The 14,328-nt window shown below is 37.3% G+C and overlaps 1 protein-coding gene across 1 annotated transcript in view; it reads right to left on the reverse strand.

Annotated features, from left to right (window-relative positions):
• Positions 1-14,328, reverse strand: part of pcxa (pyruvate carboxylase a) — a 119,152-nt gene that overhangs the window by 38,223 nt on the left and 66,601 nt on the right. The window lies entirely within an intron of this gene.

Raw genomic sequence — 14,328 nt, forward strand, 5'->3', positions numbered from 1 at the left:
TAGAAGTGCTTTTCATTAACTGTAAGTCTTTCTACTCGTCATGGGAGATTTGTTCATTCATTCTTGTAACGGTTTACATACCACCGCAAGCGCATGTGAGCCTGGCTTTACAGAAACTCACTGATCAGATCACAGAGAAAGAGCAACAACACCAGACTCTGTTTTAATCATTCTCTGGGACTTTAATAAAGCAAATCTCTCCCGTGAACTGCCAAAATACAGCATGTTACATGTCCCACCAAAGACACTAATATATTGGATCACTGTTATATGACAATAAAGCATTCATATCACTCTGTCCCATGGGCAGCTTTGGGGCTCTCTGATCACTGTATGGTTCATCTTATACTGACCTACAGGCAGAAACTGAAATCAGCAAATCCTGTGTTAAGGACTGTAAAGAGATGGACTAATTAAACAGAGCCTTGCTGATTTGAATTCAGTTCTCTTCCAGTGACTCTTCCAGTGACTCAGCATCAGTGTGGAAAAGTCTGAAAGACATCACCAACTAGAAGACACCATCCCCCAACACTGTGGAGAATCAACACCTGACAGCCAATCTGAGTGAGTTTTATTGCAGGTTTGGAAAAACACCATACACCAGCTCTGAACACCTCTCTACACAACCATTAATACCTCCTGCAACCCCCCTCTCCACCACACCTGCAGATCACTAGAGCTGTGTGAAGTTCTTTCATGCTTCAAATGCTCCACCATCATCCCCATCCCAAAGAAACCCAAAATTACAGGACTAAATGACCACAGGCCTGTAGCTCTAACATCTGTGGTCATGAAGTCATTTGAAAAGCTGGTCCTGGCCCACCTAAAGAACATTACTGGACTCTAGCTGGATCCTCTTCAGTTTGCCTACAGAGCAAACCGGTCTCTGGATGACAGTTATGTTCTGCAACATCTAGACAGACCAGGGACTTATAAAAGGAACCTGTTTGTGGACTTCAGCTCAGTTTTTAACACCATCATCCCAAACCTCCTCCTGCCCAAGTTAACTCAGCTCTCCGTGCCCAACTCAGTCTGTCAGTGGATCACCAGCTTCCTGCCAGACAGGCAGCAGCTAGTAAAGCTGGGAAAATCATCATCCAGCACCTGCACCATCAGCACTGGTGCCCCTCAGGGATGTGTTCTCTGACTGCACTTCAAAGGATCCCTCTGTCAAGCACTTAAATTTTGCAGACAACACTACAGTCAATGGCCTTATTCAGGACGGTGACAAGTCTGCTTACAGACAGAAAGTTAAAGAGCTGGTTATCTAGTGCAGTCTTAACAACCTGGAGCTCAACACACTCAAAACCGTGGAGATGATCCTGGACTTCAGGAGAAACCTCCCTGCACTCCCTCTACTCACCATCATGGACAGCAATGTAATGACAGTTGAGTCATTTAGGTCTCTAGTTACCACGGTCTGTGGGACACTCACATTGACTACATTGTGAAAAATGCCCAGAAGATGTTGTACTGCCTTTGCCAGCTAAGGAAATTCAACCTGCCACAGGAGCTGCTAAAATGGTTCTACCTTACCAACAATGAATCCGTCCTATACACTTCTGTAACTGTCTAGTTCAGCTCAGCTACCAAATCTGACCTCAGAAGACTAATGTCGGACAGTCTGGATTGCTGAGTGAATCATTGGTACATCCCTTCCTACTCTCCAAGAACTGTACCTATCCAGAGTGAGCAAAAGGGCTGGCAAAATCACTCTGGACCCCTCACATCCAGCACACTCCCTCTGTGAACTGTTGCCATCTGGTCGGCACTAGAGAGCTCTGAGCACCAGAACGGCCAGACACAGGAACAGTGTCTTCCCTCAGACAATTACACATAACACACACACTTAGTTTACATTTCGAATTTGCACATAATACACCTGTACATACAAAACTGTCTATTGTTATATGCCTGTACATACAATTATCAATCTGTATATTGTTATTACATATTTACTTGTTCTATTTTTATTATTTTATTATTTTAATAACGTCATTCTGTTGCACTGTGGGAAAAAAAAATCCTTGTATGTGTAAACATATCTGGCAATAAAGCTCATTTTGATTCAGATTTTGAAATACTCATATACAAAAAGAAGGGATTTTTTTTTTTCAATATTCTGTTTTACTAAAACTGGTTGCTAAATGTAATTTCATGTTTACCCAAAATGCTGCACAATTCAAATATAAATGAATTTAAAAAAATGCCAAAAATGCAGAATATTATTTTGTACAAAAATGACATAATATAGAAACAAAATGGTTGCTGATGACATTGAATTTTGACAAAAACAAGAAAACTTAGGCAAATCCTTACATTCAAAGGAGACCAAAATGAAAGAACATTTTAAAAAAATGCTTGCTATTTGGTCGCTAATGTAATTGTGTTTACCCAAAATGCTGCACAATTAAAAAACAAAAATCTACAACATAAACAAAACTTTGAGCAAATCAAAAAGAAAAAGATAAAATGAAAGCAAAATAAGAAAAAATAAATATGCTGCATGTTCTGTTCCATAAAAGTACAAAAACTACGCAAATGAAACAGTTGCTAATGCTGCTTGATAATGTTAGGGAAAATGACCAGCTCACAACAGGTTCTGTGCTCAAAAATAGACAAATGATTCAATCTCAAGTGTACAGTATGTATGTTCCTCTGATTCTCCCCTGCGGTCAGGGCTCTCTCCTCAGAATCCTAACACCAAACACAAAGCCTGCATTTTGACTTGTTCACCTCTCTCTTTGCCTGCAGGTCATGATGTTCCTGCTTTTCCATCAATTTAAGCAGGGTGGAGAAGTGTGAGAGTAAAAGGGCACAAAAGAGACACAGCTTTCAGAAGAGCACCACCTTAGTGACTTTTCAACCACCTCTTCTCTTATACCCCCTGCAAGCAAAGAAATACCCAGTAACCTTTGCCTGCTCTCTCCTTCATTTCCTCCTCTCCAAATATTTTTTCAAGGCCCACCACCCTTCCCATCGGGACACAGCGAGTGTGGGAGTCTGACAGGAACTTTTCAGTTGGAGGTTCGAGCTGTCAGCTCCCTCAGCCCTCCCGAGTTCCCCCAGGGTGCATTCGCTCTCACTGCAAGAAACTCTCTCTTCATCAGCAGCAAGATTTCTCATTCATAACAGGCCTCAGCTTCCAGAGCCACTAGCCAGGACTTTGAAAAAGCATTAACTAATATCTCTTAAGTTGTGAGGGGTCTGTGTTCTATTCACGCAGGCTCTTTGTTCATCAACCTTTGATTCTGTTCTTTTGTGAGCACCTCTCTTGTGAGATCCTACTTTATACATACATACTCTCAACTAGTCCCAATGACTTGTAATTCACATGGGATCTCCAGCTGTGTGCCTTGGCTTTTGACCTGATATACTGGTCTGGCTTTCCCATAATCCACAATAACATGCATTCTGGATTCTTTAGATAAAGAGTAGGAAAACCTCACTCTTATCAGAGACTTTTTTTAAAAACTTATTTTGGATGCGATTAATAGTGATTAATCAATTTGACAGTACTATTTCATTTTAAAACACTGATTTTTAAACATAAACATTCATTATAATCAATGTTGAAGACAGTTGTGCTGATTAATACAAATGTAAATTTGTGGAAATATGATACCTTGTTTTTCTTTGATAAACAAATTTTCAAAGAGCAGCATTTATTTGAAATAGAAATGTTTTACAATAAATTACTTTACTGTCATTTTTGATCAATTTAATGCATCCTTACAAGTATCAATACAAGCATTATTTTTTTGTTAAACAAACGGTAGTGTATATTATTTTCAGAGAATCTATATTGAATTACATTAATTTTCAACATCATAGATCCCACAAAATTTAAATTAAATTGGTCTTGTATAAATAACTATTATATCTTTTTACAATAAGAAAAATGCACAAAAATACTGATGAAAAAAAATGTACAGTATGCTTGTCCACTATTGTCCACCAATAATAACCAACAATTTCCAGGAAAAGTGTCAGAACTTCCAAGTTCCCATTTTCCAAAAGCAGTTTCTTGAGGATTATGAGTGACGACACCCTGATACCAGAAACAGCAACCTCATGGGAGAACTTCAGCATCTAGCTGGAGGCACCTGGCTGTTTCTGACGAGATCACCTCTAGGGCGTTAGAAGGGCTTGTTCAGCAGTAATGATGAGAGATGCCAACAGAGACAACACTTAAACTACATGGCCTGTGATCTCTTAGACAACTGCACTGCCTCATAATCAACTAGAAGCAAAAAATGACACCACTAGTGACCATAAATGCTGCACAAAGGGATCTCAAAACTATTGTTTTCATCTAAGTAAGGCTAGATATCGATTCTAAGATGCCGTGATGTACAGATGAGGGTCACGTGATGCTGTAGATAAAGATCAATTACTCTCTTTTATGTCCAGTAGAAGGCTCATTGTCTCTTGGATGTGAACATCCAGTGGAGCGTTTATATTTCAGGTATTTTTTTTTTTTACCAGAAGGTAAAAGGTAAATGTTAATTTGTTTTACACCTGTGCAATCACAGAAATTTCTTTCTGTGTCTTACCCTCTCGCTTGAGGGTGTCAATGATGGCCTTCTGGACAGCAGTAAGGTCGGCAGTCTTACCCATGATTGCGGTTTTGAGTAATGAACCAGGCTGGGAGTTTTTAAAAGCCTCAGGAATCTTTTCCAGGTGTTTAGAGTTAATTAGTTGATTCAGATGATTAGGTTAATAGCTCGTTTAGAGAACCTTTTCGTGATATGCTAATTTTTTGAGATAGGAATTTTGGGTTTTGATGAGCTGTATGCCAACATCATCAGTATTAAAACAATAAAAGACCTGAAATATTTCAGTTGGTGTGCAATGAATCTAAAATATATGAAAGTTAAATTTTTATCATTACATTATGGAAAATAATGAACTTTTATCACAATATGCTAATTTTTTGAGAAGGATCTGTATATTGGGGCCTCATTACATTACATTTAGCTGACGCTTTTATCCAAAGCGACTTACAATTGCTACATATGTCAGAGGTCACACACATCTGGAGCAACTAGGGGTTAAGTGTCTTACTCAGGGACACATTGGTGTCTCTCAGTGGATTCGAACCCAGGTCTCTCATACCAAAGGCATGTCTCTTATCCACTGCGCCAGTACCACGCCATGGTACTGTACTTCCAAGTCAGTTTATTCATCATTCCATATTAACGTGCTGCTTTAATTGATGCACACAAACACACACACACAGATATGGGGAAAGAGAGAGGTCGGAGATCACAGATTGCGCTGTGCACACACAAACTTGTTGTCGATGCTTCTCTGTGATTTTTACTAATAAAATAGCCTAGTAACTAGATTGCTAAATGATATTCTTCAACAGCGAGGTGGTAAAACTGTTGTTTTTGAAGTAATTAATTATTTGTAGAGAGATGCCCAGACGCAGGTAAAGCACAAACAACTGTCATCTCTCTCTCTTGCTCTCTCTCTCTATCAATAATTAATTAATAAATGCTATAATTCATTCAAATAAATGTAATCTACCACACTATTTCATTTCTGTGTCTGATTTGAAGCATGCAGAATACTAGAGCTAACGAGCTGTAACTGACGAAAATAACTGTAATATTTACCCTTCTGGTCAAATATAATATAACTTGCCAAAAGACCAGAGAATAAGCGGGATAATCAAGGGTTTGCCATGCATTTAAGAATTTTAAATGCACAGCAAACCATTGATTATCCCTTACATATTTTTTATTTGAAATAGATTAAACCATTTTTTTTTTGTTGATAAAAAAAAATATTCCTGATAATTTGCTTTTATATATATATATATATATATATATATATATATATATATATATAAATAATTGCAATCTGGACCTTCATCCCACTCCTTATTGAAGTCCATTATATGGAGAAAAATCCTGGAATGTTTTCCTCAAAAACCTTTGTTTCTTTTCAAAATGAAGAATGAAAGACATGAACATCTCGGAGGACATAGGGGTGAGTAGATTACCAGGAAATTTTTATTCTGAAAGTCAAACAGTTCTTAAACTCATTTATCTTTTAAAGGGGTTATATGACATCGCTTAAAAGAACACTATTTTGTGTATTTGGAGTAATGCGGTTTAAGCTAAAAAAAAAAACACATTATTTTCCATATGATATACATTAATGTTGCTCCTCTATGCCCTCACCTTCCTGAAACACGTACATTTTTTACAAAGACCATCATTCTGAAAAGCGAGGTGTGCTCTGATTGGCCAGGTATCCAGTGCGTTGTTATTGGTTGAATAGCTCAAGCGTGTGACAGAAATGTTATGCCCCTCACCATTCTGTGCTGCTGTGTCCCAGTCAGAACACCGACACGACAAGACAAAAACAATAAAACCCCTTAAAAACAAGGCATTTGTTGCATCCAGTGGGGACATCACTACTTAAATGGTCTATTTACAAATTTTGTTGTGTATTGCGCTGCCTAAACATAAAACCATGTCTGTATTTGCGACGGAATGTGAATTTAACCAGCCATAACTCCCGAACCCCTGGGGCTATCGACGCAGGGGTAGTCTCATTCGAAAGAGGGCCTCTAGATGTACTCGTGATTAGTGTTCGAGAGGGTTCCTCGTACTGAAGGGATCCCCAGAATTAGGTGCAGATTTGCAATGCAGTTACAGAGATATGGCCGTTCAAAATTTCTGTGGTTTTCCATAGACTTAAGCTTAAAAGCATTTCATCCAGGTCACCAGTAGCAAACAATGGACAAACTAAGTAATAACACCATTTCAAGCATTTTATATACGTCATATGTCCTGTAAAAAAAAAAAAAAAAAAATTATATCGGCAGCATATTCGCTGATACCGATATATCGGCGACATGCTCATCTCAGGTGATAATATTGGCAAAATGATACATTGTACGGGCTCTATTAGTAACTCAAGTTTCTATTAAATTGTTATATTTCAGTCATATTAAAAACATTAGATTTTTAGCCTTACACTGGAGTTGGTTTACTTTCCAGCAATGAAACTAGTAAATAAAATAATTAAATACATTTACGCAATAATATTGAGTTTCAGCAATCTCACAGGTTGACGACAGAACATGACAATTGAGCATATCGCCCAACACTACTATAATCTAACATATGGTCCCAAACTAGCCAATCGCTATTTAGCAACAGCTTCAATTTACACTAAATGTAAAATTCAAGCAATTTTTTTGTTTATTTCTCACATATTTCTAAGAAATTATGCAATTAAGGTTTTAAAATACATTTAAAAACATTCCAAATTTTGCCAAACATCAAAAGGATTGAACAGAAAATAAAACCGATCATCTGACATTAGTTTAAACTCTTGATGTTAATTTATTGACAAAGAAAAACATGTTTTTAAGAGATTCAGTCCTTATTTTGTACCATATTCCTGCATAGTGCCTCATACTAAAGAAGTACATCTCTACTGTGATAGAAGGGGAAAAGGTCATGATGACTGTGAAAGGACAAGCACACTTCAGACTCATGACCGTGACTCACCAGGGAGAAAAGTATGGTGTATTTGAGTTTGCGTCCTCATTCAATTTCACATATTTACTTAGAGCGAGAGAGCTTCTCGTGTTTTCTTTTTCCTTACTGCATACACCCTCCTTCTCTCTAGGGTTCTTAATGTTTGTCAGCTTCCATCAGTCTTCTTCTGATGCCTTCATGCAGACACACTCTCCCTTATTCTCATAATGTCTTTCACTCTTTGCAGCTTCTACCCTTATTCGATATGGCCTCCAGGCTCTTGACACGGCTCAACTTCCTGACAGTGATGAACATATCCTGATATCATATAAAAGTAGCCCTCACAGAGAGGAGGCTTGGCAAACATAAGAATCAAACGGCAAGGCATAGGAGGATGACACTAAAAGAACTAAATGTTCAGTGAACATGACGACTTCTTTTAGATCTACATAAAACTTGGCTTGCTCAGCAGGGGCCTTTCAAATCCAGCAGGACAGTCCTAGAAAACATAATGAAACATTCAGGCTTTTATTTAATCACAGAGAACTGTTAGAACCAGGAACATAGCCTTGGCTCCAATCGTTTCGCCTCTTGCTATGCCCTGCAGTTTCTAATTGAGATTATTTCTAAAAGAAATGGCCTGTTTCTTTAAACATCTGTCCGGAATTCTGTTCTAAGTTTTTGAAGTTTTCTACAATGGCCAACAAAGCAACTCACAACATGAAAAAGCTTCCCATGGTGCTACAGAGCTTGAATGTGAGGATGTTTTAATAGCCAGAGACTGTAGCATACCACTAAGTGTATAGGCACAGGCATACATTATCAAATTACATCATATTTACAGAAAAACAAGCTATTAAGTAAATCTGATCATAATATATTTGAATATTTCAAGAGTAAAAAGATAAAGAATCATATTCCTGAAAATGAATAATGTTAAAGGCACACATAGAAATAAGGGATTCTGCGATCTGCGAAGTTTTGAAAGTGAAAGAACAGGAATGAAATTAAATTAATAATAATAATATTAATAATAATAATAACCTTACATGCTCTACTAAATTATTTAACATTGTTCTTGTCACAGGAGAAAAAACTCGAGGAAAAATATTGGTTTAGTATGTTTAGTTTAGTATATAGTTTTTTTTTTTTTTTTAAGGATTTGAATGGATTTTTCAAATATGCACACATTTACTCTTAATCATATGCCTAATATGCTTAAAAAATATAGAAAAAGCTTTAAAAAAAATCACAATCACATTTATGAAATACAAGATTCACATAATTACTTTATATATATTTTTTTCAGTTTCATGTAAAAGTGCCAAAATTTCAATTTTCAAAACAAGAAAATGATGAAAACGATGCCATAGAAGAACCTTTTTGTCTAAATGGTTCCATAAAGAACCTTTAACATCTGAAGAACCTTTCTGTTTCACAAAAGCTTCTTTGTGGAGAAAGAAGGTTTTTCAGATTATAAAAAGGTAAGAAAAAGATGGTTCTTTAACGAACCTTTGCCTGAATGGTTCTTTGTGGAACCAAAAGTGGTTCTTCTATGGCATCGCTTAAAGAACCTTTTGAAGCACCTTTATTTTTAAGAGTGTAAAGCGTGTTTTAGCTCGCCGCACAAACGATTAGATATGCATCTAATACCGCACATTTATAGCTTAAACATTTAAACTAACATTGTGATATGCTTGAACTGTTCTATATCTATTGATTTTATTCTTGGCAAGTCGTTATGATTTAAGAAGGCTATATTGATCAAAAATATGATCAACTCATTGTCTGCCGCTGGCTGCTTGGTTATACTTAAAAAATTTTTTTTTATGAAAAATAAATTCAATACTTTTGACCCATATAATAAATTGTTGGTTGTAACATTTGGTTGTACAATTTACAGCATGATTCTGTATTTGGTCGTGTTGTGAGTATTTGCAGTGTGTTTCTGTATTTGTGTTGAGTGTATTTGTAGCACGTTTCTGTATTTAGTTGTGTTGCGAATATTGGCAGTGCATTTCTTTATATGGTCAAGTTGTGAGTATTTGCAGTACATGTGTTGTCAAACTGATGATGATGTTTTTTTAATTTGTTGATTTTTTTTCTATTTCCAAAGTTTTTTTTTTTCATTTGCAGCACGTTGAGCTCTCTCGGCCACCGTAGTTTAGACTAACCAGTCCAAAAAAAGTAACATTTAAAGATTTTGTCAACAACAAATTGATCAGAAAATAATGAGGTGCTACAGAACAGCCCCAAGAATATACAATTCCTAGGCACGGTTGGTTGAGGTTTGCCTCCCGAAAATGGTTTTGGTGATTTATTTCTGATGTGCAACTCTCTAACAAAGAGATAAATAATGAGAGTACTTGTTTTTTCATGTATCATCTGAAACTGATGCTACCAAAAACTGCTCAAGCAGACTGCTGTTGCTATGGTTACCTCCTCAGGCGAACACGTCTTGTCTAATTCTGACTAACATGTAATCTAACTTCAGAATCATTGTTTGAAACTGCTGTATGCTGTTGAAACATACTTAAATACACACTTCTAAGATTCATCAAACATCCTGTATTCCTTTGGGCCTTAATTGTTGATGGTCCGACACCTCAAAACACCCCATAATTCACACCTTCACCCTGCCAGTGCACTAGTAACTCGCTGTAAATAAAAAGAATACCCTAAATGGCAAATTATTAATTAGTAGTTGTCTTCCATTACTACTTCTGATGTCCATAAGTCCTGATCCAGATCTTTGCCAAACAACAAACCCACTGAGCCAGATAGATACTGGTTTCTCCATCCATTATCTGCAAATGGATGGCATAACCACAGTCCATTATTTGAAGAGTTAATTAGATCTTGTGGTGGCAGTACTAGATAAATTGGCTATTTGAAGATGCCTAATAAAAACAAGGGAGCTCCCAAGCCCCAAAGGAGAACAGCGGCCTCCCTCCTGCCGAGCACAGCGACGGGAACAAGTGAGCAAGGGAGAAAGCGATAAAAAAAGAGAAATAGAAAAACAGTGTAAGCAATCGTGCAAAAAAACCATGGTGTGTTAATGTGGTGTAGAGGAGAGAGCGAGATTAATCGAACGTGGAAGGAAGACAGAGCCTGTAAATTAAGGCAGCAGGAGAGGTTTGAACTTCGCGCATATCCTGGAGCGCACTTCATCAGTCTTCATTAAAACCAGGCAGGCCGCGGCACAGCTCAAGCTCCGGCCAAGACGTCTAGCAGCTTGAAGTGATTCTCTGAATTCTTCCGAGGCCAGGTTCTCAAGTCACGCTTGGGAATCCGGCCCACAGGGTAATCAAGGACTTTCCTGATTGTAGAGAGCGCAAGGTGCAGAGACGCGGAAAGAGAAATATTGAGAGTCGGTGCAAGATGTTCTGTCACAAACTTTACTCTGGCTGAGGGGGAATTTAGATGAGAGAAACACAAGCAAAAGGACAGCAGATCTTTCCCGACGAGGATAAAAAAAATTATCTTGAAAGGTATTTAAAGTCATGTTGGAGCAATTTTTAAGATTTGCGCACAGGGGCAAGATGGGAGGGAGATTACGCTGAGAGAGATGGAGAGAGAGAATGTGCTAGGAGGAACAGTAAAGTGGTCAAAAATAAATGATGCGGTGCTTTAAAAGCTTCCCTGATGGCCGACTCTTCAAAGCTTCCCTCACACCACACACAGAACCTATTGAGCTGCCTCGCTGCCTACATAAACCGCATTCGTACTGAATGCAAATCTCATAATTAAGTCTGTTTACATGCACTTTAAAAGTTTAATTTCACTCAGACTAAAACAAAAGTCCTTAGAAATGTCAATGTTAGGTACACTGTCAAAAAAAGTGCAGAAATTGTGCATTTAGGGGTACAACAGCTGATTACTGGAGGAACTTTGTATTTTATATACCCCCATACAGTATGTTTTAACACCTTACAACCATAATATGTACAGTTGTTACTACAATGAATCTTTAAAGAGCAAGTGGCAAGCTGTTGTACCCCTAAAGGTACCATTTTTGCACATTATTTTGAGAGTACAAAGGTGACTAAAGGCTCGATCACACCAAAAATGACAATCATAAAGATAACAATAACAATAACTATATTAGTGCCCACACCAACACACAATAATGTTCTGTTAATTTTTGTTATCTTCTTTAAATGTTCAAGCTCTTTAAAGTCTTTAATGTCAATCTTTCACACATCAATCACGGTTAATTACTGTAAAATTGCCAGAATGACTTTACCAGTAAATACACAAAAATGCTGTTCATACAGGCAACAGCATTCTGGCTTTTTACCGGTGAGAGACCATTCACACATCAACACCAAATACGGGTAAATTCTCTAATGATCTTTCTGATCTAAAATGAGCTTTCAGCTGCACCGTTGTTTTCATTCGCCCACAAGTCGACGTACTTTAATTTCAACATCTGTCCAATTTGACACATTTTTTTTTTTTAAGTCTGAGTGACAGTTGCATAAGGGGATGATCAAACAGAATGCGTGTTTGCTCTTATAACCACGAGATGCGCATAATAGTAATCACTAGCAGAGCCGCAGCACTGATCAACTGAAAAGAAGGCAGGGTCTTGAGAGTGACACGCTGAAAAAGCTGCGAGACGTAGTGCAGCGGTGTCCATCTAGGGCATATTTACAAAGAAAAACTAATAAAAAGCAGCAGAGCTCACTGTAAATAGCTCAGAGTAATCATGTCATCTCCACAAGAATTTTATGACTGGCCCAAAGCAGACTTATTTGTCAGCACATTCTGATGTTGTACGTGCTCATACTGGTAATCTCATTCAGCGTTCACACATAGCAGACTACTGGTAATGTTACAACCTCTCATACTGGTCAATTGCAGGGAAGGATTAGCCAATCATTTTCATGCATAATCTCTTAATGGTAATTTACCCTTAATTTACCAGTAAAGACTGTGTGTAAACGGGGCTACAGTTTTTATCATTCAATAGCGTATTTACTTTCGCATTTTCAAAGAATTAGAATGATTATTAACTCTCTATAGTTAACATTAAAGTTATCGTCCTTGACCTGAACAGGCCCTAAATAATGCGACTGTAGTTTGGCTTTGTCCAACATGCTCTAATAATCATGAAGATAAACAAATTTCCAAAGACTTTGCATGTTTTATGATGGAGCATAATTAATTCGGTCTACATTTTGGAGCATTCTTCATGTCACATGCATTTGATACCTTAAAGGATCAGTTGACCATAACTCAAAAATAATTTCTTTACACTCAGTCTCCCATAGCTCAACTTTGATTAATAGATTCTTTTTTATTTTTGTCTTTCTGTGAAGAAAGCAAACATTTGGTCCACTGACATTTATATGCATGTTTTATGAAACCTTTCATTAGAATATTACAAATGAATTTGTTAAAGGCTACCAGGAAAGCCATGTAACTAAAATGTATTAATTTCACTCACAATATATGCACATTCATTATTAATCTTATGCCTAATGTGCTGTTTATGGCTCTGTTAGTGTTTCGTGTGTAATCACATTAACAATTACGAAATACATGAATCACAAACTATATATTTTAAGTTCAAAATAGGGAAATTAGATCAAGTTTATTATTTTGAATCCCTGATTAATTCAGCCAGTCATTTACCATTTCTATTGTAAAACAGCTGTCAAATATTAAGACATATTTCGAACATTATAACCGTCAACTGAAGCTTCGGTCTGGAATTCATGCTTAACCCTCCTACTTTTATTTGATTGGACATCTTCAAACATTCTGACATTGATGTTAAAGAGAAAACCAGCGATCTTGGTGTTACGCAATAGCCCTCAAGCACTAAATTACAGGATTCATTTCCATAGTTTATAATATACATCTCAGAAAAAAATAAGAGGGTTGGACCTTAGGGATCTTAATGCCATGCATGGTGGTTAGTAAAAGTTGACAATTGTAATTTTGGGTAAACCATTTCTTTAAATCCTTCCCTTTATAGACTGCTCACTAGTTTTTACAGTCTATATCCTTGATTCATCCCAAATAAAATGCAGCATTCTTGAATACTCTCCGATTAAAGCAAGCAAAACAAAGACAGATTCTCTTAATAGTCTCTAAAACTATTTTCTGAAGATGCTTACAGGAAAAGCTCCTTCCCTAATGGTTTATGTAAACACATTTATTTTATTCAAGCTGATTAAGTGCAAACACTCCATGACAACTTCTCATCTACACCCCTCCCTTCCTCCAAAAGCGGCACATCAGAAAATGGTGAGGTCTGCACCCTTTATCCAGGAGTGCCATTAGTGGCATTACTTCAACTCTGATCACATTATGCTGATAAATACATATTATATGTGCATGTTACCATCTACGGTCTAACGTGACTCATCCAGTGTGTTCAGGTTTATGTGTGGGAGTTTGAAAAAAAAGGGGAAAAAAAACTTCAAAATGGAAATGTTTTAGCTCCAGCTCACTCAAAATCTGATCAGAGCCTCAGATGGCAACCAGCATGACGGGTGACAAGGCCGTGAAGTGTCTGCTGCTTAGATGTGTTTCAAAAGAACACCACAACACATTTAACACGGGGAAAGGGAATCCATAGGTTCCATCATGGAAATAAACCACTTCCCGTCTGATCGCACACGCTGTCTCAGTTTGTCACGTCAGGCTTCCCGTGCTCCTGTAATGCTTGCTTTTTCAAAGGAAGTTATCATTTTTGGCATAGTAGGCTCTGACCAAGAGCGTAGCTGGCATTGTATTAAGGCGAGGACTACAGAGCATACTGAATATTAATAAGATGCTGCCACATAATTAATATTCATGAGCTAAGCTG

This window comes from Carassius auratus, chromosome 21 (genome assembly GCF_003368295.1).
Source record: "Carassius auratus strain Wakin chromosome 21, ASM336829v1, whole genome shotgun sequence".
Classification (NCBI taxonomy): Eukaryota; Metazoa; Chordata; class Actinopteri; order Cypriniformes; family Cyprinidae; genus Carassius; species Carassius auratus.